Source organism: Dama dama, chromosome 20 (assembly GCF_033118175.1).
Source record: "Dama dama isolate Ldn47 chromosome 20, ASM3311817v1, whole genome shotgun sequence".
Lineage (NCBI taxonomy): Eukaryota > Metazoa > Chordata > Mammalia > Artiodactyla > Cervidae > Dama > Dama dama.
The window spans coordinates 33,272,243-33,296,708 of record NC_083700.1 but is presented as its reverse complement, the minus strand read 5'-3'; the positions used below and the strand labels follow the sequence as shown (position 1 = coordinate 33,296,708).

The 24,466-nt window shown below is 39.6% G+C and overlaps 1 protein-coding gene across 2 annotated transcripts in view; it reads left to right on the top strand.

The window, feature by feature from the left end:
• Positions 1-8,725: 8,725 nt before the first annotated feature.
• Positions 8,726-24,466, top strand: part of CD53 (CD53 molecule) — a 35,938-nt gene continuing 20,197 nt past the window's right edge. For both annotated transcript variants that reach the window (XM_061121190.1, XM_061121189.1), the window contains exon 1: positions 8,726-8,866. The gene's annotated coding sequence lies outside the window, so the exon portion shown is untranslated. The remainder of the gene's footprint in view (positions 8,867-24,466) is intronic.

Genomic DNA, 24,466 nt, shown 5'->3' with positions numbered 1-24,466 from the left:
TGAAAAAAGGAAAGTAGTTATATTTGTCTAATAGTTTATTAACTGGACTGAGTAATTTGGTTTCTACATGAAAGGCAACAGCCTACATCAATAGCTACCAAAGACTAATGACCTGTGAGTATAGCTGAGGCCACTGCTAAATTCTGAAAGCCTCAGGTGAGCTGGTATCCTGGGAATGGTTTAAACAGTTCAGATTCTTTCTTCATTATCTTCAGTAGACCTGGATCCTTGTGTAAAAACTTATCTCCAAGATGAGCTGATAAGACTGGTCACAATTCATTCAAATATTCACAGAGGGTCTACTATGTTCAAGGTATTGTATGAAATATAAGTACAAAATAAACAAAAATAGAATCAGTCCTTGCTCTCACTAAACTCACAGTCTCTAGGGGAAAGGCAAACATTAATCAAATAATCAATGTAAAACTACATATATAAATATAAAATTACACTTATGATTCAAAATTTTAAATAAAATAAATGGTTTTTTACAAGGGACTTCTCTGTGCCTAAGACTCTGAGCTATCAATGCAGGGGGCCCAGATTTGATGCCTGGTTAGGGAACTAGATCTTTCATGCTACAAATAAAGATTGAAGATCTTGTGTGCCACAATTCAGACCTAGGGCAGCCTAAATAAATAAAATACTTAAAATAATAATAAAATGACTACTACTTATCTGTTAGAATGACCAATGTCCAGAACACGGACAACACCAATGAGGATATGGAGCAACAGGAACTCTCATTCCTTGCTGGTGGGAATACAAAATAGTACAAATGCTTTGAAAGACAGTTTGGAAGTTTCTTACAAAACTGAACATACTTTTGATATGACTCAGCAATCATACTCCTTGGTATTTACCCAAATAAGTTGAAAGCTTGTGTTCACACACAAAAAACTGCACATTTATAGCAATTTTATTTATAATTGCCAAAACTTGGAAGCATCCAAGTCCTTCCACAGATGAATGGAAAAATAAACTGTGGTATATAGACAACAGAATATTATTTAGTGCTAAAAAGAAATGAGTTATCAAGCCATAAAAATATAATATATGGAGGAAACTTAGATGCATATTACTAAGTAAAATAAGTCAATCTGAAAAGGCTATATGGCATTTTACCCCAATTGTACCATGTTGTGAAAAAGGCACAACTTTGGATACAGTAAAAAAAAAAAAATCAGTGGCTACCAGAGCTTAGGGTTTGAGGGAGGAATAAATAGGCACAGCCCAGAGGATTTTTAGGGTAGTGGAACTGTTCTTTGTGCTACTTCAATGGTGGATATATGTCATTATATGTTTGTCAAAACCAGTAGAATGTACAATACCAAGAATGAATCCTAATGTAAATTATAGACCTTGAGTGATCATGATGTATTGATGTATATTCATTGATTGTGATACATGTACTAGGCTGTTGTGGGATGTTGATAGTGGGGGTGGCTATGAAAGTGTGGGGAAAGAGGGATGAATGAGAAATCTCTGTACTTTCCACTCAATTTTGCTCAGAACCTAAAATTATTCTAAAAATACACTTAATAAAAATAATAGCAGTAATAATTATAAGGTGTTAATTATATATCAAGAATATGGAACTTTAATTCCTTTCTCTGGAATAATTTGGCTTAAGCAAAGCATTTTCTAATCCTTTGCACTCAAGATTTAGAAGTGGGAAATAAAGATTTGGGGAAATGAGGGCTCAGTAGAGGACCCATGGTGAATCTGTGGTGCTCCATCTCCTCTGCTATTATGGTGGCAGACTCAGTTGGAGCTGGAGCTTTGTATTTGAGTTCCAACTCTTCCTGTCATGCTTCTGTCTGCACTTGCTCCTCCTCTTGCTGACACATGTTCTCAGTACTTAGAAACATAGGGCGTGGTGGGCATGTGTTCTTGCCCTGAGCAACTCTAAAGAGCTGAGTTGACTTCAGAGTAGAAAAGCTGAGATCAGCATTGTACACTCAGTTGCTGCCTGCCTTCTTTTCTGGCTCTTGCAAATTAGGCTCCCCTAATTGAGGATAAGATTATCTCTTGTCTAAACTTTCTGTTTAAGAGTTCTTCCTTTTTTAAGCGAAGAGATTATGTTCACTATGCATGGGAGTTAACTCAAAACCATGGTTGGGAAACAACAGATGCAAGACTGGGTATCTCCAGACATTCTCAGATTTTGCTTTATAAAGAGAGAATTGCCCTCCTCTTGCTCCTCTTGTAAACTAAGAAAATATTGTGAGATCATCTGAGGGTACTCCTGGTGAAAGTATAGCTTGTCAGCTTTCATTAATCCACAGGTGACTCATCTGCAGCAGATGTTAGTGTCAGATTAGCTCTGCAGGAAGTTGAGTAGGAGAGCAGGTACTTGTGTCGTGGGAAAGTTTTTAATTCTAGCTCTGCCACTTTCTTGCAGTGTGCTTTTGGTAAGTTACCTAAACTCACTGATTCTAGCCTTTCTCATCTGTAAAGGAGGAAATGCCATGCCCATCTCACACTGTCCCTAAGTGCACTGTTTGGCCCATAGCAAGTGCTCAGTAAATGGTAGCTCTCGTAACTCTTTCTCTAGATTCTGTACCCAATCTCAGACAAAATTATTATGTAGTAGAAATTCATTTTTTATATTATGAAGTAATAAATATTCAGAATGTTTAAGGCCCAGAGAGAATGTATGGACTATCCAACATTTTTTTTTTTTTTTTTACAAAAAGTGATCTCCTGGTGGATTAAGTGGACTTTCCCTGGGCAACACAGACTAGAATCTAGCACTTCTATATCTGAGTCCAGATATACTCTCTCCCATGTACCACACTACCTACCAACTCAGTGGCTTTTCTTCTTACTTGGGGACACATAAGGAGCACTCCTGTACACGCCAGCATCATTGGTTATATTCAGCAAAAAGAGTGTGTAGTATATCACAGCACATGACAGAGCCATGGAACTCCTCCTCCAGCCCCAAGACCCACACTGCACCTGCCATAAGCCTGCAACTCCAATCAGGTAACAAAGCCTCAGGATGTTTGCGGCCAGCACTATTGCCCTCAGCTGGGAGAAACTTCCCCACCATTTCTTCTGTAGGAAGCCATATCTCCCAGTCTCTCAGATGGGGAAGGGGAGATATTGATGGTAGAACTGGCTTCTTTTTTCCACTGAGGCATGGCAATGAAACATGAAGCCTGAGGAGTCTCCAAGTTAGTGAGGGTTGCAGGACTGAAGCAGCCTCAGCCCTGGTCCCTCAACTGAAAACAAGCCCCTGCACTGGCGAGGAACCCAGGGGTCTGATCTCACTCAGACCAGTAGTTTTCTGACCTTAGAGTTGGACAAAGGTGCCTGAGAAGCCACAAAAAGAAGGAAGAAGATGAGCAGTCTCTGAGACCCACCCCTGTGCTTACCGAGCAGCTCTTTTTATGTATCTTATTTACTGCTGTTCCATTTAAAGCTTCATTTGAATAAAGGCTTATGCTGCTAAATATGTGTTCACACATACACACACATTTTTTTTTTTTTTTTTTTAAAACAAGACCTTTCCTATCTTATAGCTTCCCTTATTTTCCCTGCTGGAAAAAATGTACAAAAAGATGAAGGTCATGTTTGGATTAGTTTTATGTCCTATAAAGTCAATGACACTTGGTGTGCACTGAGAGGACAAGATGGAGAAAATATTTAGAGGAGACTACACCTTCTAGGATGATGGGCTTCTGCAGCAAATTTTATGTGTTAGTTACCTGCACTGTAGTTTTAAGCCTCTGAATCTTCGTAACTGCCTCTTACAAGGCTGAGTCTCAAAGCAACCCTTGCCAGTGACTTTCCTAGGTTTATGAGGGAGGCCTGTCTTTGTGGGACACTGAACACCTCCAGGTAGCATGACCACACCCTGTCATATTTGTACCTTTAGACTCAGGAGTGGGCTGGTCTACAAAAAGAGCCTCTTGTCACCTGCAGTCTTAGATTCCTTCTGAGAAGAAATGAAGGGAAGGCTACACAATGAGCTTTAAGTTTCTGATTCTTGTCCCAGGGCTATGCAGGCCTTTACTGATGGATAGGAGGGATATAGATGTACAGACAAGACCAGATGGAGTTAGGAGAGAAGATAACCACTATTGCAATCACAGGGAGTAACTGTGTTTCCATAGAGACCTATTACCTTGCTCTCTCTGAGCTCAGGCAGGAGGACAAGTCCATCTAGTCCATATAATCTTGGTGGTTTCTCCCTGGTCCATATTTGTGTGAGCTTAAAGAATATGGGACCTTAATAAGAGAGAGTCACAACTTTCAGGCAGAAATCAAGAGTCTTTGGCACACGTGGTCCACTTTTGTGCACCCTTCTGGGGTCTGACCATCCCCCTAATGACTGAAGGAGTGGATGATTGTGGTATCTGCTGAGCTCTTTCCTAGCTGAGACACCTGGGGAAGTCTCTTCAGCACATTAGGTCTTATGCTCTAAATCTGAAAAATCTGGAAGATATATCAGGAGTGATCTAAGGAATATGCTGAGGGTAGCAACTAACATTCATATCATACTTTAAATTTTATAAAGCTCTTCCACATAGCTTCTTATTTGATTCTCATTTGGCCATGAAGTAGAAATGATCTGCACAGAATAGATGAAGAAACTGATTCAAAGATGTTAAATGACTTAAAGCATCTCTCTGAGTGCCTTCTAGTTTCCAACACTCTGTTATTTCCTTTACAGCATACTCCTAGCTCTGAGTTCCATAATTCAGTTCTTCTCCTTGGGATATGTGCTACAAACTGAAAGTGTTCCCCAAATGCATACATTGAAACATAATCCCCAATGTGATGGTATTAGTAGATGGGGACTTTGGGAAGTAGTTAGGTCATGAGGGTGGGACACTCATGAATGGGATTAGTGGCCTTATGAAACAGATCCCAGGGCTCTCCATCTCTCTCTTGAGCCTTGTAAGGACACAGGAAGGAAATGACAACCTATCAATCAGGAAGCAAGTTCTCACCAGATACCAAACCTACTAGTGCCTTGATCTTAGACTTCCCAGCCTCCAGAATCATGAGAAATTAATTTCTGTTGTTAATAAGCTACCAAATCTATGGTATTCTTGTTAGAGCAGACTGAATGTACTAAGACATTCTTTTCTAATTTTTAAATTTATTTTTTATTGAGATAACATTGGTTTATGTGTTAAGTCATTTTAGTTCTGTCTGACTCTTTGCAATCCTATGGACTATAGCCCACCAGGTTCCTCTGTCCCTGGGATTTTCCAGGCAAGAATAGTAGAGTCAATAGCCATGCCCTCCTCCAGGGAATCTTCCTGACCCAGAAATTGAACCAGCATCTCATTATGTCTTCTGCGTTGGCAGGCAGGTTCTTGATCACTAATGCCACCTGGGAAGCACCAACATTGGTTTATAATACTATATAACTTTTGTGGGTACAACAATGTATTTCTACTTCTACAATTTTTACTTCTACTTCTTCTATTTTGCCTAGGGCCTAAATCAAGTAGCCACAATATATCACAGACATTATGTTAAAAAGTGCCAAACTATTTGGCATGTAGTATCTGGGACAGTGATGCCAGTAGGGGGCTGCTGTAGATGAAAGTTTGCCAATCCAGGCCACATTGGATTAAGTCTCAAAGGAAAGGCATATCGTTGTTGGTTATTGTAGCCATAATAAAAAAAAAAAAAAATACTGCCTACCCTCAGCTTGAGGATTCTATCTGTATTTGCCTCATATCTCAATAGTGTTTATTTTCTAATAATAAAAACAGATTAACTCATTAAAAAAAAAAGCCTAAATGAGAACCTAATAATTTCTCCATGGTTATGTGAGGTTTTGCTCATTCAGGAGGCATTTTGACAGGTACTTCTGCTTGATAACGAAGCATCCATATTTTGTATTCCAACTCCATGTCTGACCAACTGCAAGTCTCCTAAATTCCTGGGTTCCATTATCACCTATGATGCTGGATCAATATCATTCACTGAGAAAACCAAGATATGAGTCTGACCTTCACTAAATCCCTTCTCCAATTTAGTTTTTTTTTTTTTTTTAAGTTTTTGAGCACTCTCCTGGATTATTTAACAATGTGGTCTGCCCTGACATTGTTTTGTTCTCCATTTTTTCCCTTGTTTCTCCAAATGGATAGTAAACATCTAATGGTTGGAAATGACATTAGTTCTCAATGAAATCTTGTAGGTTTGGGTCTGAATGGGTTTACAATCCCCTATCCTTTTCTGACTACCAGGGACAGTTGCCTTCGGTGGTGGAACACTTGGATTAGCCTTTCACAGTAGGATGACAGAGAGGAGTACATTAAAGAAAATGTTTTCTTAATTAAAATGATCATTATTTCTGCTATGAAGAACTCTAGTCTTGACTAGACTCTATGCTCTAGTGTCCTGATATTCCTTAAGTTCTCTCTTTTTTTCTGCTGCATAATCCTTTTTTATGGGGTATTTTTGGGGCTTCCCCCATTGCTCAGTGGTAAAGAATCCACCTGCAATGAAGGATACATGGGTTCAGTCCCTGGGTTGGAAAGATCCCCGGGGGGAGGAGATGACAACCCATTCCTGTATCTTGCCTGGGAAATCCAATGGACAGAGGAGCCTGGTGGGCTATAGTCCATGAGGTCACAAAACAGTTGAATACAACTTAGTGACTAAACAACAAAAACAATAATTTAAAAGACTGAGTGGTTGATAATTCTGACATAGTTCTTAAGGCCCAGGATGGAGCTGCTCTTGCCCCAAGCACTACGTCAGCACACTGAAGTTTTTTTTTATAACTTTTGTATTCTTGTAAATGCTTTGCTTGACCAGTCAACACATCAACTGTAGGTGCTATAATTACTTCCTTGTTCCTTCTCACCCCAATCAAGGTTGACCTATGTGGCCACAGTCAATCAGATATTTTCTCTTTTTCTCTTCCTTCCTTTTTATTTTCTGTTCTATAAAAACTTTCTGCCTTCTGTCCCATTTTGCAGTTCTCTGAATGGAGACCGTCTACTTTATGAAGTGTTAGATAAAGTTTGTCCTTGTCACCTAAATTGTCTTCCTTAATCATCATTAACAATAACATGTGGCGGTATGTGACAGACAGTAACCTAAAAGGATGCCTTGTTTCTGACTTGGGCAACTGAGAGTTTAGTCAAGCTTTCCATGAGATAGTAATGGGGGTGGTAGGGGTGGAGAGCAGGCTGAGTGGGAGGTTGCTAAGTTTACTAAGCTGAGTTTTGGATGCTGTACTTGAGGTGCCTATGTGGCGCTCAAATGAGAGACCAGGTTGTACATAGGGATGTGCCTCTTTGACACAGAGAGATAGTAATGAAAGCCATCAAGAGGTCTTTCCTCAATTACTCCACTACAGGGGCTTGTCAATATGACAGCAGTCCCAGGTGAGGGGCAGTGATTTCTCAGAGCAATGCCAGCTGAAGAGAGGAGAGTTTTTAACAGCTTTTTTTTCCTGAGAAATCTTTCTCTATCCCTCTCTCTCTCCCACGTACACACACACTGTTCTATGATCAAGCAAATTTGGGGAAATCTACATATTTAGAGAATGTTAAGAGACTATTGGGCTTCCATGGTAGGTCAGCTGGTAAAGAATCTGCCTGCAATGTAGGAGACCCCAGTTGGATTCTTGGGTCGGGGAGTTCCCCTGGAGAATGGATAGGCTACCCACTCCAGCATTCTTGGGCTTCCCTGGTGGCTCAGATGGAAGAATCCACCTGCAATGCAGGAGACCTGGGCTTGATCCCTGGGTTGGGAAGATCCCCTGAAGGAGGGTGCAGCAACCCACTCCACTATTCTTTCCTGGAGAATCCCCATGGACAGAGGAGCCTGGTGGGCTACAGTCCGTGGGGTCACAAAGACTCAGACACGACTAAGTGACTAAGCACACGCACACACACAAGAGAACACTAAAGACTGACAAGACAGTCTGCAGTCAAATCTTTTCTTCTTTAACTCAGTTTTCCCCATAAGCCAACCCTGCTCAGAAGTTACACTAGAATTTTAAAGTCTCAGGGTGAGGGAAGATAGTAATTATTGGATGTTACTGGTAATAAGCTGAAGCTTATCAATATCTCACAGTTAACACAAATAAAGCTGGGACTGAAACCCAGATCTTGGGACTCTGAATCTGGGGCTCTCTCTACTAATCAAATCAATTCTACTAGTGCCCTTGAACTGTGCCTTGGAGTCTGCCCCTGACAATATACTTACGTAAGGGCAGTCCACCTTCTGAGACATGGAAGTCTGAAAGTAGTGACTCAATCAAACTTGAGACTACAAAGCTTCTGGAAGGTGGCCAGAGGGTGAATGGGGAGAAGGTGAAGTGGCTTAGGAGACATTCCTAATTCTCACTCCTAGAAACTTCTCAAAATATTGATTCTTGGGTTCCATTCCTGTCTATCTACCTAACTGGGACTGAATCAGTATGGTGGGGTCAGGTATACTTATTCTTGAGCAGATCCACAGGTAATTCTGAGATGTCATTTTGATTGAGAAACGCTGCCCTTTTCTACACAAAAATCAATGTCAGATCACTCCAGAACCCACCAGTTCTCACAGATTCATGCCTGAATCAACTTGGTCTTCAAGTTTTCCTGTTTTTCATGGAAGCTGGTTTAGATATTTGGGTGAGCTGTGAGAAAAGGTGTCTGAAAAGTCACAGAGGAAGGATCGCATTTCTGAGGTTAAAGAGGGCGGGCCCAGCCTCACTTCCTCCCTCTCCTCATCTGGGCTTCCTGTCGTCACAGTGTGATCACATTTATTCCCCCTTCACTTCTCCTTTTACACAAATAGCCCTGACATCCGTGTTACCAGTCTTGTCTTGGCGCTTCATTGATAATCACCATTTCTGCCTAAAGGAGAGAGGAAAAGTGCCTGCTTGAAGGTAAGATTGGTGACATTTGAATTTGGCTTGAAAGGAGAGAACTGAACCATATTATGTGGGCTAAGGTATCTTCTTAGGAGTCTCTGTTTATCTCTCTAGTAAACTGTGAACTTTCGTGAGGCTTTTGCAAATGTCTACTGAAGGTAGTAAAATTATCAGCAAGATCCTAGTGGCCCTCAAAAGGCAATCTGGCCAGAAAGAGTTTCAGTTAACTGGGTTCCAATTATTTGATGGGTCATGGTTTTCATGTGCTTAAATTGCTTCAGAACTTGAACTTCTCTGTCTGGTCATTACTGATGACTAGAGCCACTTGTGTGAAATGAAACTGGAAGATTTCCTACTTGATCTGGTCTTTAGAAGATTGGTCTTGTAATTTTAAAGTGAGCAGAGAACCAACAGCTAGAACTATTCTAAAAGGAAGCTGGGCGATTAAGATCTTCGTAATTTGAGAAATTTTCAAAAGTAAAGTTAGTGACTCCTCAGAGATACTAAACAGAAGGACTGTGATTAATCTTAATGCCCAGCTCAGAGTCAAGGACACAGGACATTCTCAGAACCTGTGTTTCAGGAGGTAAAAGATAGACACCACTAAGAGCTGCTTAGATTAGTTGTTTTAAAAGAGCAGGAAGAGCACTATGATCCTCAGGATTCCCCCAAATAAACTTATCCTTAGTATTCAATGGGCTTCCCTGGTGACTCAGATGGTAAAGAATCTACCTGCAGCATGAGAAACCTGGGTCTGATCCCTTGGTCAGGAAGATCCCCTGGAGAAGAGAATGGCTACCCATTCTAGTATTCTTGCCTGGAGAATTCCATGGACAGAGGAGCCTGGCGGGCTACAGGCCACAGCATTGCAAAGAGTCAGACACGACTGAGCAACTAATGCTTTCCCTTAGTATTCAAAACAAGAATATTGATAAATATAATATGACATGTACCAAATCTGGATGACTTGGAAAACAAAACGATATTGCAAGGATTTCTAATTCGGGCCCCATAAATAATGACTGTGGTATTATGGACTCAGAAAGTGATGGCCAAGCTTCAGTCCTGGCTTTCTGTAACCACTATAGTCGCTGGGGGGTCAGATTACCACAAGGAACTCTAGGTGAAAGCTTTCTCCTTCCAAGATCTGCAAGAATCATACAGGGAATGGAAAGGAAAGTTCTGTAGAACCACACTCATCCACCTAATGATGAGGCATGGGAATGGGGCAAAGGGCTATAGATTCTATAAGCATCTCAGGGTTATTGACCTTTGAATTTCAAAATAAAGACCAGACTTTGTAATGAATTAATTTAATAATCAGATGTTAAGCACACCCTAGGCCCAGGTATTATGCCTGGTAGGGGCAAGAGGTGGGGGGCGGGTGGGGAGGGTAATAGAAAGAACGTACTTGTCCTGCAAACAGTCTTGCCCTTAAGGAACTCCCTTGGGAGATAAGAAATATCAGATATGCTTGCAAAGGAACAGAACTGAACAAAACAGAATCTTAGCTGCTGGCTAAACAAAGTTTTGCTTTCTCAATCTCCACTGGAATCTGCACTATTTTGAAATTGCGGTTAAGTTAGAGCAGAGGCTGAACTGTAGCATGATTTCCTGTGATGTTTCCTGTGTGGGCCAATTAAGAGTATTTAGCCTTGAAATAAGAGAATTAGACACCTTTAAATCAGTAAGGAATTAGTCAAAGCCCAGCCTTTCACCTTTCACATCTACTACTACCTAAGTGACCTCACATTTGGTAATTGACAAGAGGCACACACTGGAAACCTCAAACTCTATTGGTCTTTAGCTTCTTATGACTTCAGATTGATTTTTTGACTGTCCAGGGGGCTTCAGACTAGCACATGAAGTCTGTTCACCTTCCTCATTCCTATCTTGCAACAGACCAGGAGCTAGGGATGTGCTAAGCACAGGAGACACAGGAATAACTGATGTGGTATTTGTAGAGTAGCATGAAGACAGTCACAGCAATATACAAATGTAACACAATATAATCTTTTCTCTAATGGAACAATCCTGTGCACAAAATGTAGGAGGAATTTAGGAGTGTGCCCAAGACTCCCTGGGAGAGATGATTGCTCAGGTTCATTTTCAAGAAAGGATGAATTTGCTATGGGAACTAGGGGTAACAGCATTTCAAACAGAATGTGCAAACTCAAAGAAATGTGAATGCCCAGGCATGTTAGAAATGAGAGTAAGCAAATGAAACTGGAGTGTAACAAGCCATGGTTGCAGGACCACAAGAAGTAGGAAATCTTTTCTACTTGGTTCTAGAACTCCAGAACCTAAAATGGAAGGGAAGCTCACTAGCCAGGTGAGTTTCAAGCTAGCCACAGAGTTATGCCTGAAATATCCACTTGACAGACTTGATGGAATATGGGTTGAAATGAGGATGAGAGGCAGATTTCTTCCTCCTTGACCTAGGTTTTCCCCCTAGATTTTAGTGAAGGGTGGAGCTTTTCTGCAAGGTTACAGCCATTCTCTCTCTTTCAGCTTCTGTTTCCGGAAATGCTGTGTTGATTTACTTACAGTGGTTTGGTTTACTTTCCTGAATTAGTCAGCACACAGTACTTCCTGTACCGAGTGAGTGTCCAGTTTGAGCAGATCACCCTGGGCCTAGAGGCTGGATACCTGGCTTCAGGAAGGCCCAGGACCCAGCTGCCACATCAGGTGCAGAGCACTGAAACAAATGCAGAGATATTAGATGGTCGTGCCGAGTGGGCCTGCAGGGTGGTCTCTGGGGCACAGAACAAAAGGATTGCAACTGGAGGCTGGGTGGTCAGTTTGAGAAAGTTGTCTGGAAGTAGGCTTTCAGAAAGAGGAAGACAATGCATTTACAAAGTGAGTGTGTAGGCACTCGGAGGGGAGGCCATGCATTTCTGTGTTGGGATACAGAGGCAAGTCCTCTCTTCATTTCCTACTTCACGGTAGAGTTCCCACTGCAGCAGTAGCATCAATACATCATAGCTATGGCCAAAAGTTGTTCCACCACAGTGATACATTTCTATAACAATTTAAAATAAATGTGATATATTCCAAGTGTTAGAATGTTGATACTTAAAGGGAACTTAGAGATTATATAAATGCTCAAATAAAATGTCAACTCATAATGAGAGCCCAGGTTTGCTACCATAACACTCCAATCTGCGTATTTTTTAGGTCAGGCAATTTGTTCAAAATCACAAAATTACCTAACTAGTTATCTAGAATGTTTCTTGATTCTCTAAGAAATGTTTTTTTTTTTTCTCCACACTACACCCTTTTCTTTCAGACTTATTAAATAGGCATCAATGAACTGTGTTATTTGTTCACATAAAGAAATTTCCAGTGTGTTTTAACATGGGCAGACATGAGAATACAACTCAATAAATCCTAAAGATCTGAAATCAATAGGCTAGCAAGTCAAATATTTAACTTGCCAAACTTTTTTGACATTTTATATTTCAGAACTTGATGGAGAAATAAAGGTGAGAAATGATTTTGATATTGCACATGTTTTAAAATTTGTGGAGGTAAATTTGATCTCATGGCTTCATATTTATTCTATATCAGGAAGAACTAGAAGTATAAAGAATTTCCCCATGGTTTATTCTTCTGAAAATAACTATTGTAGAATCTCAATATTTATACCATGAGGGGCTAAAACTAAAATGATTTCAAGATCAGAATTCCTTAGATCATTTCCTTACATTCAACTTTTTTTTTCACTTTTTATTTTGACAAAAATTTGTACTTAGAGAAAAGTTACAAAAACAATTCCAAGAATTTCTGAACCCCCTTCATTCAGATTTCTCAAATATTAACATTTTATCACATTTTAAAAAATCTTTCTTCAGTTTTCTCATTTGAGAGCAATTGCTGACATGATATCTTTCCCCCTTAATGGTTTAGGGTGTATAAAAACAAAATCCTTTTCTTATATATCCACTTTACAATTATCAAAATCAGGATTTTTAACACTGATATAATACTATTACCACTCCACAGATTTTATTCAGTTCAGTTCAGTCACTCAGTCGTGTCCGACTCTTTGCATGACTCTTTCCCATGAATCGCAGAACTCCAGGCTTCCCTGTCCATCACCAACTCGCCATAGTCTACTCAAACCCTTGTCCATCGAGTCGGTGATGCCATCCAGCAATCTCATCCTCTGTCGTCCCCCCTCCTCCTGCCCCCAATCCCTCCCAGCATCAGGGTCTTCTCCAATGAGTCAACTCTTCGCATGAGGTGGCCAAAGTATTGGAGTTTCTGCTTCAGCATCAGTCCTTCCAATGAACACCCAGGACTGATCTCCTTTAGGATGGACTGGTTGGATCTCGTTGCAGTCCAAGGGACTCTCAAGAGTCTTCTCCAACACCACAGTTCAAAAGCATCAATTTTTCGGTGCTCAGCTTTCTTCACAGTCCAACTCTCACATCCATACATGACTACTGGAACAACCATAGCCTTGACTAGACGAACTTTTGTTGGCAAAGTAATGTCATTGCTTTTTCATATGCTATCTAGGTTGGTCATAACTTTCCTTCCAAGGAGTAAGCATCTTTTAATTTCATGGCTGCAATCACCATCTGCAGTGATTTTGGAGTCCCCCAAAATAAAGTCTGCCACTGTTTTCACTGTTTCCCCATCTATTTGCCATGAAGTGATGGGACCAGTCGCCATGATCTTAGTTTTCTGAATATTGAGCTTTAAGCCAACTTCACTCTCCTCCTTCACTTTCATCAAGAGGCTTTTTGTTCCTCTTCACTTTCTGCCATAAGGGTGGTGTCATCTGCATATCTGAGGTTATCGATATTTCTCCCAGCAATCTTGATTCCAGTTTGTGCTTCTTCCAGCCCAGCGTTTCTCATGATGTACTATGCATATAAGATAAATAAGCAGGGTGACAATATACAGCCTTGACGTACTCCTTTTCCTATTTGGAACCAGTCTGTTGTTCCATGTCCAGTTCTCACTGTTGCTTCCTGACCTGCATACAGGTTTCTCAAGAGACAGGTCAGATGGTCTGGTATTCCCATCTCTTTAAGAATTATTAAATTCCCCCAATTGCCCCACTAATACTCTTCTTTTCTTTCTTTTCATTTTTTCCTGTTGGAGTTTAATTGTTTTACAATGGTGTGTTAGCTTCTACTGTACAATGAAGTGAATCAGCTATTTGTATACATTTATCCTCTACCTTTTGGCCCACTAATATTCTATATTGTTGTTGTTTGGTCGCTAAGTTGTGTCCAACTGTTTATGAGAGTTGCAGCCTTAAGCTGCAGCACACCAGGCTTCCCTGTCCTTCTCTATCTCCCAGAGTTTGCTCAAATGCATGTCCATTGAGCTGGTGATGCCATCCAACTATTTTATCCTCTGTCGCCCTCTTCTCCTCCTGCCCTGAATCTTTTCCTGAATCTTTTCCATGGTCTTTTCCAATGAAAATACATCATCAGTTCAGTTCAGTTCAGTCACTCAGTCGTGTCTGACTCTTTGCAACCCCACGAATCGCAGCACTCCAGGCCTCCCTGTCCATCACCAACTCTCGAAATTTACTCAAACTCACGTTCATCGAGTCGGTGATGCCATCCAACCATTTCATCCTCTGTCGTCCCCTTCTCCTCCTGACCCCAATCCCTCCCAGCATCAGGGTCTTTTCCAATGAGTCAATTCTTCGCATGAGGTGGCCAAAGTATTGGAGTTTCAGCTTCAGCATCAGTCTTTCCAATGAACACCCAGGACTGATCTCCTTTAGGATGGACTGGTTGGATTTCCTTGCAGTCAAAGGGACTCTCAAGAGTCTTCTCCAACAGCACAGTTCAAAAGCATCATAGTTATGGCCAAAAGTTGTTGGTCAAGGTATTGGAGCTTCAGCTTCAGTCTCAGTCCTTCCAGTAAATATTCAGGGTTGATTTCCTTTAAGATTGACTGGTTTGATCTCCTTGCAGTCCAAAGGACTCTACAGAGTCTTCTCCAGCAACACAATTTGAAAGCATCAGTTCTTCTGTGTTCAACCTTCGTTATGATCCAACTCTCACATCCATACATGACTATTGGAAACCATAGCTTTGACTATATGGACCTTTGTTGGCAGAGTGGTATCTCTGCTTCTTAATATGCTGTCTAGGTTTGTCACAGCTTTCCTTCCAAGGAGCAAGAGTCTTTTAATTTCACGGCTGCAGTCACCATCCACAGTGATTTTGGAGTCCAAGAAAAAATCTTTAACTACTTCCACTTTTCCCCCATCTATTTGCCATTAAGTGATGGGGCTGGATACCATGATCTTAGTTTTTTTAATGTTGAGTTTTAAGCTAGCTTTTTTGCTCTCCTTTCACATTCATAATGAAGCTTTTTAGTTCCTCTTTGATTTCTGCCATAAGGGTGGTGTCATCTGCGTATCTGAGGTTATTGATATTTCTCTGGGTAATCTTGATTGCAGTGTGTGCAATCCAGCTTGGCATTTTGCATGATGTACTCTGCACATAAGTTAAATAAGTAGGGTGACAATACACAGCCTTGACGTACTCCTTTCCCAATTTGGAACCAGTCTATTGTTCCATGTCCTGTTCTAACTGTTGCTTCTTTAGCTGCTTACAGATTTCTCAGGAGACAGGTCAGGTGGTCTTTAAGAATTTTTCACAGTTGGTTGTGATCCACACAGTCAAAGGCATTAGCATAGTCAGGGAAGCAGAAGTAGATGATTTTCTGGAATTCCCTTGCTTTCTCTATGACCCAACAATTGGTAGCAATATGATCTCTGGTTCCTCTGCCTTTTCTAAATCCAGCTTTTATGTCTGGAAGTTCTTGGTTCCTGTACTGCTGAAGCCTAACTTGAAGAATTTTGAGCATTATCTTGCTAGCACATGAAATGAGTGCAACTGTGCAGTAGTTTGAAAATTCTTTGGCATTGCTGTTCTTTGCCATTGGGATCTCTGACCATACATTGCTTTTAAGTGTCATTTCTGTAATTTTCTCCTATCTGGAATTGTTCCTGAGTCTTTCTTTGTTTCATTACATTGATGTTCTTGAAGACTACTGGCAAATATTTTCTAGATTGTCTCTCTATTTTGGTTTGTCTGATGTTTCCTCATGACTAGATTCAAGCTATTCCAACTTTTGACAAGAATACTTATAGAAATAGCTTTCATAATCTCACAGAGAGTCTTGCCCACTGTGGACATAGCTTGCTGAACACACCATGGAGAAGTCTCTAGGACAGGGACCCTCTGCATCAAAATTCTACATATTTTATGCTAAGGAAAGAGAACTACTAGTCCATTGACTCTGGAGCAGTTGTAGCTGTTTTATGTAACTGTTACAGTTTTGAGAGTCACCTTGTTATATAGGTCCTGTCTCAGCTCAGCCACTAGGATCATATGTGGTTTTTCTGTTGAGTGATGACCTTGCTAAGCTCCCAAATGGAGGAAACCGAGACCCCAAGATCATCTGGATTTGTGTTCCTCTTTTGCTTCTCTTCTCTTTGCTTCTTCCTTCTTTCTCTCTTTTATAAATCACCAATTCCTCTCCCTGGAGAGCAGCCTTGAAAGGAAATTTTCACCAGAACACAATTTAAGGAAAGAATAAGCTGACAGACACATTCTTTTGACAAAGTGATATAGACATGAGAAGAAATTAATGCATAAAGTTGATGGTTTGATTTGATTTGATTTGAGTAACACCCCTCCACTTAAAACTGCTTATTACTCTGTAAATAGACATACTTGCAAACCCACATCCTACCTCAGCCTCTGCTCACAGGGGTTCAAACTGTAAAAAATGGAAAGAGTCCTCCTGGAGGTTCATCACATTGCAGGGAGGAAATTGAATGGTGAAGTAGGAGATGAGTACCCAGACCGTGGGACAATGGAAGGAACGTGGGCTTGGGAGGATGAAAGACCTTGGTCTATGCCCTGTCTTTGTTGACTGTTAGCTGCATGATCTTATGCTGCTTACATAGGCTGTCTGAGCCTTGGACTTCCTGTTTGAAAAGTGGGGCTAAATTTATAAATAAAATTTATTTATGAACATTTTGCAGGATTTGAAGAACTATGTCATTTATCTAAATTTATTTTGTCATGAGGGTCATAATTTGGGAGCACTTATGGAGAACAGATTTCCTCTCTTATTTAGAAAAACACTTGTTAGTTATGGCCCCAGTGATGAATCAAAGACCTCCACAGACTCTGTGTAGGAATAAATGGGAAACCAATAATTACTTGCTGGATACCATGTTCTTCTATGTAAATTGTCAAATAGATCTGTATATTTAAAAAATGTCTGGGAAGATGTTCACCAAAAATGTTTAATGTGGTTATCTCTGGGATGTGGGGTTGCAGAGATTTTGTTTCCTTTTTTATATTCTCTATATTGTTTGAATTCTTTTTTTTTTTTTTTTAACAAGAGCACACAAAACTTAAAACAAAGATATTTACAAAAAATGAAACAGGCAAAGGATTACTAAAAGGACTTCTGGCACCTAATGTATTTTATTCCTCAAGATCTAGCAGAAATTTCAGAGTCACCCTTAAGAATGGACTGTTAGGGAAGTTCTAGATTTGATCTTTCCTCATTTTTCACTGAACCAGGCAGTCTGATACTGAGCCACCCAGGAAATATTATCTCATTTAGCCAATAAGGTATGAATTATTGTATTACCACTTTAAAGAAGAAGAAATTGGGAAAGTCAGAGAGGTTAAGGAAATTGCCGGGGCCATACTTCTGGTAAGCACCAATGTTAGAATTCAAAACTAAGCCTCCCTGAGTCCAGTACTAGAGTTTGCCAAACTATGTTCCATGGAAAGCAATCTTCTCTGAGATGTTAATAAGTAATCTGTAATACATGAATGGGTTTGTAGTTATACAAGTAGACATTTCTCTTAGAGACCCACAATGTACATAACAGTTTTCTCAGAAGTTGATCAGAAAAAAAAAACTTCATTGTTTTATGTTTTATTTTATTTAATCTCACTTCTTAAATGGTTGACCATAGATTCCTCTCACTCCCTATGGTTTTGCTTGTTTTTGTTTTAGGAATACTTACTAACATCTCATAAATATAGTAGTCTAACACCAAAGCTGTCTTGGGTGTATCCAAATTGAACTTGAATCAGATAAGGCTGGAGAGCAAGAACTGATACTTTCTTGGGACTCCTGTCTGACCGTAGCCACTTCTAGGCTTGATTAGATTCAAGACTATATTTGATGACCTATAAGTATGGGTCAGAGAAAAAAGAGAGATTGAACTAGAAATTAATGGGACAGTTTATCAGCCCAAGGGTTCGTTGCTTGGAGAAAACTAAAGGGTGAACTTCCTTCCTGTCCTCCATGTTGGGTGTGGGAGGTACCACACCTAACTGCAGTTCAGTCACAGAGGTTTCCTGGAAGCTGACATCAGGGACTTTCTTCATAGGACCACATGAGTCACAGATTTTGACTGCAGAAGGGTGTCGGTTTTTCCAGTGGGGTTGGCAGGGGTGGTAACTCCATAACTGACTAGCCAAAGTAAAAAAAAGAAAGAGGAAAGAGGTGGCACTCTCTCTGTGAAAACTGGGATCTTTATTGAATACAGTAAAAGTATTAAAAATCTTCACAAAATGGGCAGTTTTTCTCCTTTAATTCGGTGCAAGACTACGTGGAAAATCAGGGAAGGAGAAAGAGATTCTCTTTCCTGTCTGTGAAGGAAAGGATCAGTGGGGATATCCCCCGGTTTGTGGGCACCTCATTAGTGGGTGCTCTGTGGACAATTAGATTACAGGGCCTGAAGCAGCTGTCACAGGATCTGAAGATATTGGACACGAGGTGACTCTAGGAGGCACCTGGCCTTCTGGGTCAGTTATTTTCTCATGTCCAGAAGATTAGTTTGGTGGCACAGTAAACCTCAAGTCCAAAGCTCGTCACTCTACAGTGTCATGTTCATTCCACTCCACCAGATTATTCAGAATTAATGAGCAAAGTTCCAGTCATTTGTTCTTTCAACAATCTCACTTTTTTAGTGTAATCAGTTACTGTGTTAAGGCTCAAGGATTCAAGGATGAATAAACTACCTCCTACCCTCAAGGAGCTGACATTCTAGTGAGCTGAATCTTGGAATGATGAGTAACTAATCAAATTATGGGGTCAGAGGAAAAGAAAGGGGCAAATTCCAACAAAGTGCCACTGAACAAAAGAAAGAAAGAAAGCACAGAGAAAAGTATCCAACATTACTTGCTAGATTTTAGAGTATAAGCCTCAGAATGTCGCTATGAATTTGGAGAGATGGAGAAGAGGAAATTAGGAAGGGTCTTTTGACATACATATACACACAGAAAACCATGACTACAAACATTGTAAAACAAATATATTTCAACACACACACACACACACACAAACTCAAACAGATAAAGAAAAATGAAGTTGTAAGTTTTCCTCAAAATTAAAAAAAAAAACAAAAACAAATCATCACTACAATCAAAGTAGCAAATATAGTCACCACTCACAAAAGATTATGCCTGGTCTTTTGTGATCCCTGCCTCTTGTTCTTCCCTGCTCTATTTACCCCCACTGTCATACTCCTCTACCCTAGGGAATCACTCATCTGCTTTCTGCTCTTACAGTTTTCATTTTCTAAAATTTTATGTACTCTAATCACACAATAGGTACTCCTTTTTGGCTAACTTCTTTCACTCACCTTAATCATTTGGAGATTCACCTACATTCTAACATGTATCAACAGTTCCTTCTTTTTATTCCCAAGTAGTATACTATTATATAGTTTTACCACCATTTATTCATCCATTCATCCATTGTTAGAACTTTAGGCTGTAGATTAGCTTCCTGGACCTGATTCCAATATATATGTGGGTGGCAGCTTTTCCAAACCAGCAAGCAATTCTTGGATACCAGCAGAGTGTCCAATAATTCAACTCAATTTTAACAATGTCTACTCAGAAATAGAATCAGATTCCACAAGCAAAGGGCTCAGTCCCACAAGGCTGCCTTCCACTTAAAATACCAGCCCCAAGTCCAAGTGTTACCCAAGCTTCTGACCTACCTATTTCCTATAAGTCAGAGGTTCCCATAACCCCATCCTCGGGTTCAACTAATTTACCTAAAGGGCTCACAGAACTCAGGAGAATCCATTTACTCACTAGACTACTGCTTTAATACAAACAATATGTAATGTCAGATGAAGAGATACATAGGATGAAGTCCTAACAAAAGGACTTTCTGTCTATATGAAGCTTGGAGCCAGAATGATAGCATATAAAAATATTCTGGTTCTCCCCCAAGTGGAAGTTTTCTGAACTCCTCCTTTTTTGTTTTTGGAGGCATGATTGACTAATTCACTTGGTGATTGATTCAACCTCTGTTCCCCTCTCCCCTCCTTGAAAATCAAGGAATGAGACTGTAAGTTTTGATCCTCTATTCACAGTTGGTTCTCCTGGCAACTCTATTCTTGGGTGCTTTGCAAAGTTCACCTTCATAAAAAATACATGACCCTCCATGATCTTAGCAGTACTATTTATGATAGTCAGGACATGGAAGCATTCTAAATGTCCATCAACAGACGAATGGATAAAGAAGATGTAGCACATGAATACAATGGGATATTATTCAGCCACAAAAAAAGAATGAAATAATGCCATTTGTGACAACTTGAATGGACCTCAGTTCAGTTCAGTAACTCAGTCGTGTCCGACTCTTTGTGACCCCATGGACTACAGCATGCTGGGCTTCCCTGTCCATCACCAACTCCTGTAACTTTCTCAAACTCATGTCCATCTCCAACTATCTCATCCTCTGTTGTTCCCTTCTCCTCCCACCTTCAATCTTTCCCAGCATCAGGGTCTCTTCCAATGAGTCAGTTCTTTGCATCAGGTGGCCAAAGTATTGGAGTTTCAGCTTCAGCATCAGTCTTTCCAGTGAATATTCAGGACTGATTTCCTTGAGGATAGACTGGTTTGATCACCATGCAGTCCAAGGGACTCTCAAGAGTCTTCTCCAACACCACAGTTCAAAAAGCATCAATTCTTCAGCACTCCGCTTTCTTTATAGTCCAATTCTCACATCCATACATGACCACTGGAAAAACCAAAGCTTTGACTAGACAGACCTTTGTTGGTAAAGTAATGTCTCTGCTTTTTCATATGCAGTCTAGGTTGATCATAGCTTTTCTTCCAAGGAGCAAGCATCTTATAATGTCATGGCTGCAATCACCATCTGCAGTGATTTTGGAGCTTAAGAAAGTCTAACACTCTTCCCATTGTTTCCCCATCTATTTGCCTTGAAGTGATAGGACCAGATGCCATGATCTTAGTTTTCTGAATGTTGACCTTTAAGCCAACTTTTTCCACTCTCCTTCACTTTCATCAAGAGGCTCCTTAGTTCTTCTTCACTTTCTGCCATAAGAGTGGTGTCATTTGCATATCTGAGGTTATTGATATTTCTCCGAGTAACCTTGATTCCAGCTTGTGCTTCATCCAGTCCAGCATTTCTCATGATACACTCTGTATATAAGTTAAATAATCAGGGTGACAATATACAGCCTTGATGTACTCCTTTCCCAATTTGGAACCAGTCTATTGTTCCATGTCCAGTTTTAACTGTTGCTTCCTGACCTGCATACAGGTGTCTCAGGAGGCAGGTAAGGTGGTCTGGTATTCTCATCTCTTTCAGAATTTTCCACAGTTTGTTGTGATCCATACAGTCAAAGGCTTTAGCATAGTCAATAAAGCAAAAGTAGATGTTTTTCTGGAGCTCTTTTACTTTTTCAATGACCCAACAGATGTTAGCAATTTGATCTCTGGTTCCTCTGCCTTTTCTAAATCCAGCTTGAACATCTGGAATTTCACAGTTCACATACCGTTGAAGCCTGTCTTGTAGAATTTTGAGCATTACTTTGCTAGCATGTGAGATGAGTGCAATTGTGCGGTAGTTTGAACATTCTTTGGAAAGTTTGTTTTCTATGTCTATGAATCTGTTTCTCCTTTGGAAATAAGTTAGTTTATATCATTTTTTAAAAATATTTCATGTAAGAGTGATATCTAGGTTATTTGTCTTTCACTGTCTTACTTACTTCACTTAATATGATACAGTCAGGGAAATGAGAGAGATAAATTAGTAGTTTTGGATTAACATATATACACTACTATATATAGAATAGGTAAACAACAGGAACTTACTATTAGCATAAGGAACTCTACTCAATATCTTATAATAATGGAAAATAAACTGAAAGAAAAAATATATATCATAACTGAATCAGTTTTCTGTACATGTAAAACTAAAACAATGTTGTAAATTAACTATATGTCAATAAAAAATAAGTCACCTTCATTAACATTAACCCAGTTGTGGCAATAAAGGCTTGTTATGAATAACAAGATACCTTTATGGTTCTGAATTATTTTCAGGAATTGAGGATGAGAGACCAAATATTATATATCAAAAAAATGTTTTGATTGTTCTTAGTGCTCAGTGAATTCCCAAGAGTTTTGGGAGCTGTGAGCCAGAAACTATGGATGAAGACCAAATGTTTCTGAGAAATATATTTTAGTTATCATAATATGTTTCTTATGAATCACAATATCACAGGTTGTTTCCAGTTTGTGGCTATCAAATCCCAAAGAACAGCACTAAATGCTATGGAAATTCAAAGATTTTCAGCTGGATTGATAAAGGAGGTAACATTCTAATGGACACATTCAAATGAGTGTAGTCCTTTTGGGCAGCTAACCCTTGATTATGAGGCCTGGAAAACACTCAAATCCATGTTAATAAGCATAGATTCCATTTACCAAATACTGGTTGTATATCAGTCTCTGTGATAAGGTGATTTAATCCTCACTTCTACCCTGTGAGGTATAAGTATTATCCCATTTTACATAGGAATAAATTGTGACTAGAAATGTTAAGCAGGTTTCCAAATCTCATATATCTGTTTGGTGGTCTATGTGAGAGTTGAAATCAAATTTTACTTCAAAGTCTGTGTAGTAAATCATCACACTTTTTTAAAATTAATTTTTATTGGAATATAGTTACTTTAAAATGTTGTATTAGTTTCTACTGTACAGCAAGATGAATGAGCTATACATGTATATATATGTGTATATATAGCCTCTCTTTTTTGGATTTCCTTCCCGTTTAGGTCACAACAAGGCTCTGAGTAGAGTTATTTGAGGTATACAGTAGGTTCTCATTAGTTTTCTATTTTATACATAGTATTAATAGTGTATATATATTAAAAATAAATTTAAAAAAAGCAAAAAAAAAAATAGTGTATATATGTCAGTCCCAATCTCCCAATTCATCCCACCCTCACCTTTCCCCTCTTGGTGCCCATACGTTTGCCCCTTATATCTGTGTCTCTATTTCTGCTTTGCAAATAAGATCATCTATACCATTTTTCTAGATTCCACATATATGCATTAGTATATGATATTTGTTTTTCTCTTTCTGACTTACTTCATTCTGTTTGACAGTTTCTAGGTCCATCTATGTCTCTACAAATGACTCGGTTTTATCCCTTTTTGTGGCTGAGTAATATTCTGTTGTATATATGGACTACAACTTTTTTATTCATTCCTCTGTTGATGGACATTTAGGTTGCTACCATGTTCTCACTATTGTAATACTGTGGCAGTGAACATTGGGGTGCATGTGTCTTTTGGAATTATGATTTTTTCTGAGTATATGCCAGTAGTGGGATTGCTGGGTTATATAGCAGTTCTATTTTAGTTTTTAAAGGAATCTCTGTACTCCCTAACACCACACACAAAAATAAGCACAAAATAGATTAAAGGCCTGAATATAAGATAAAAAGTGAAAGTTGTTCAGTCTTGTCCAACTCTTTGCGACCCCATGGACTGTAGTCCATGAAATTCGCCAGGCCAGAATACTGGGGTGGGTAGCCATTCCCTTCTCCAGGGGATCTTCCCAACCCAGGGATCAAACCCAGGTCTGCTGCATTGCAGGCTGATTCTTTACCAGCTGAGCCCCAAGGGAAGCCCTGAATGTAAGACCAGATACTATAAAACCCTTAGGCTTATTTACAGCCTAAATGAACTATCCCTTAAGATCATGTGATTTCTGGGCATCTTGACACTGCAAGGACAGTATGATGGATTATAAAAGCAATCTGTGAACTAGAAAAGGCATAGTTATATTGGGAGAAAAACAATAAATTGACATTCTGCTTTATATATCAGTCTTATGTGCAGCTTTTAAATATGAGTCCCTCTATATAACCTCATTAATTCTGAAAGAAGATTAAAAATTGTGTATCTGGATCTCCAGAATAGAGGACCAGACTTTGAATATTGATGTCCTCTACTGAAAAATGAAATTATATTTTTAAAAAATTCAAGCTCTCATTGCTAATCTCTTTTCATGTCTTCATTGGGTATTTGTTGGTCAGTTTTATCTCTGTTGTAAGACTGACATTCTCTGGAAGATAGTTATTGCTTAGTAATGGTTGTATCTCCCACAGCACCTAGAACAGAAAGCACCATATATGTTTCTTTGGTAAAAGAAACTAAGGCATAGGTATGCTCCCTCCACTTTCATGTAGAGAAGTTCATAGACCAAATGTAGAGTGTATATGCATCTCAGGGTATTTAAGAAACTGGTGGATAAAGTCAC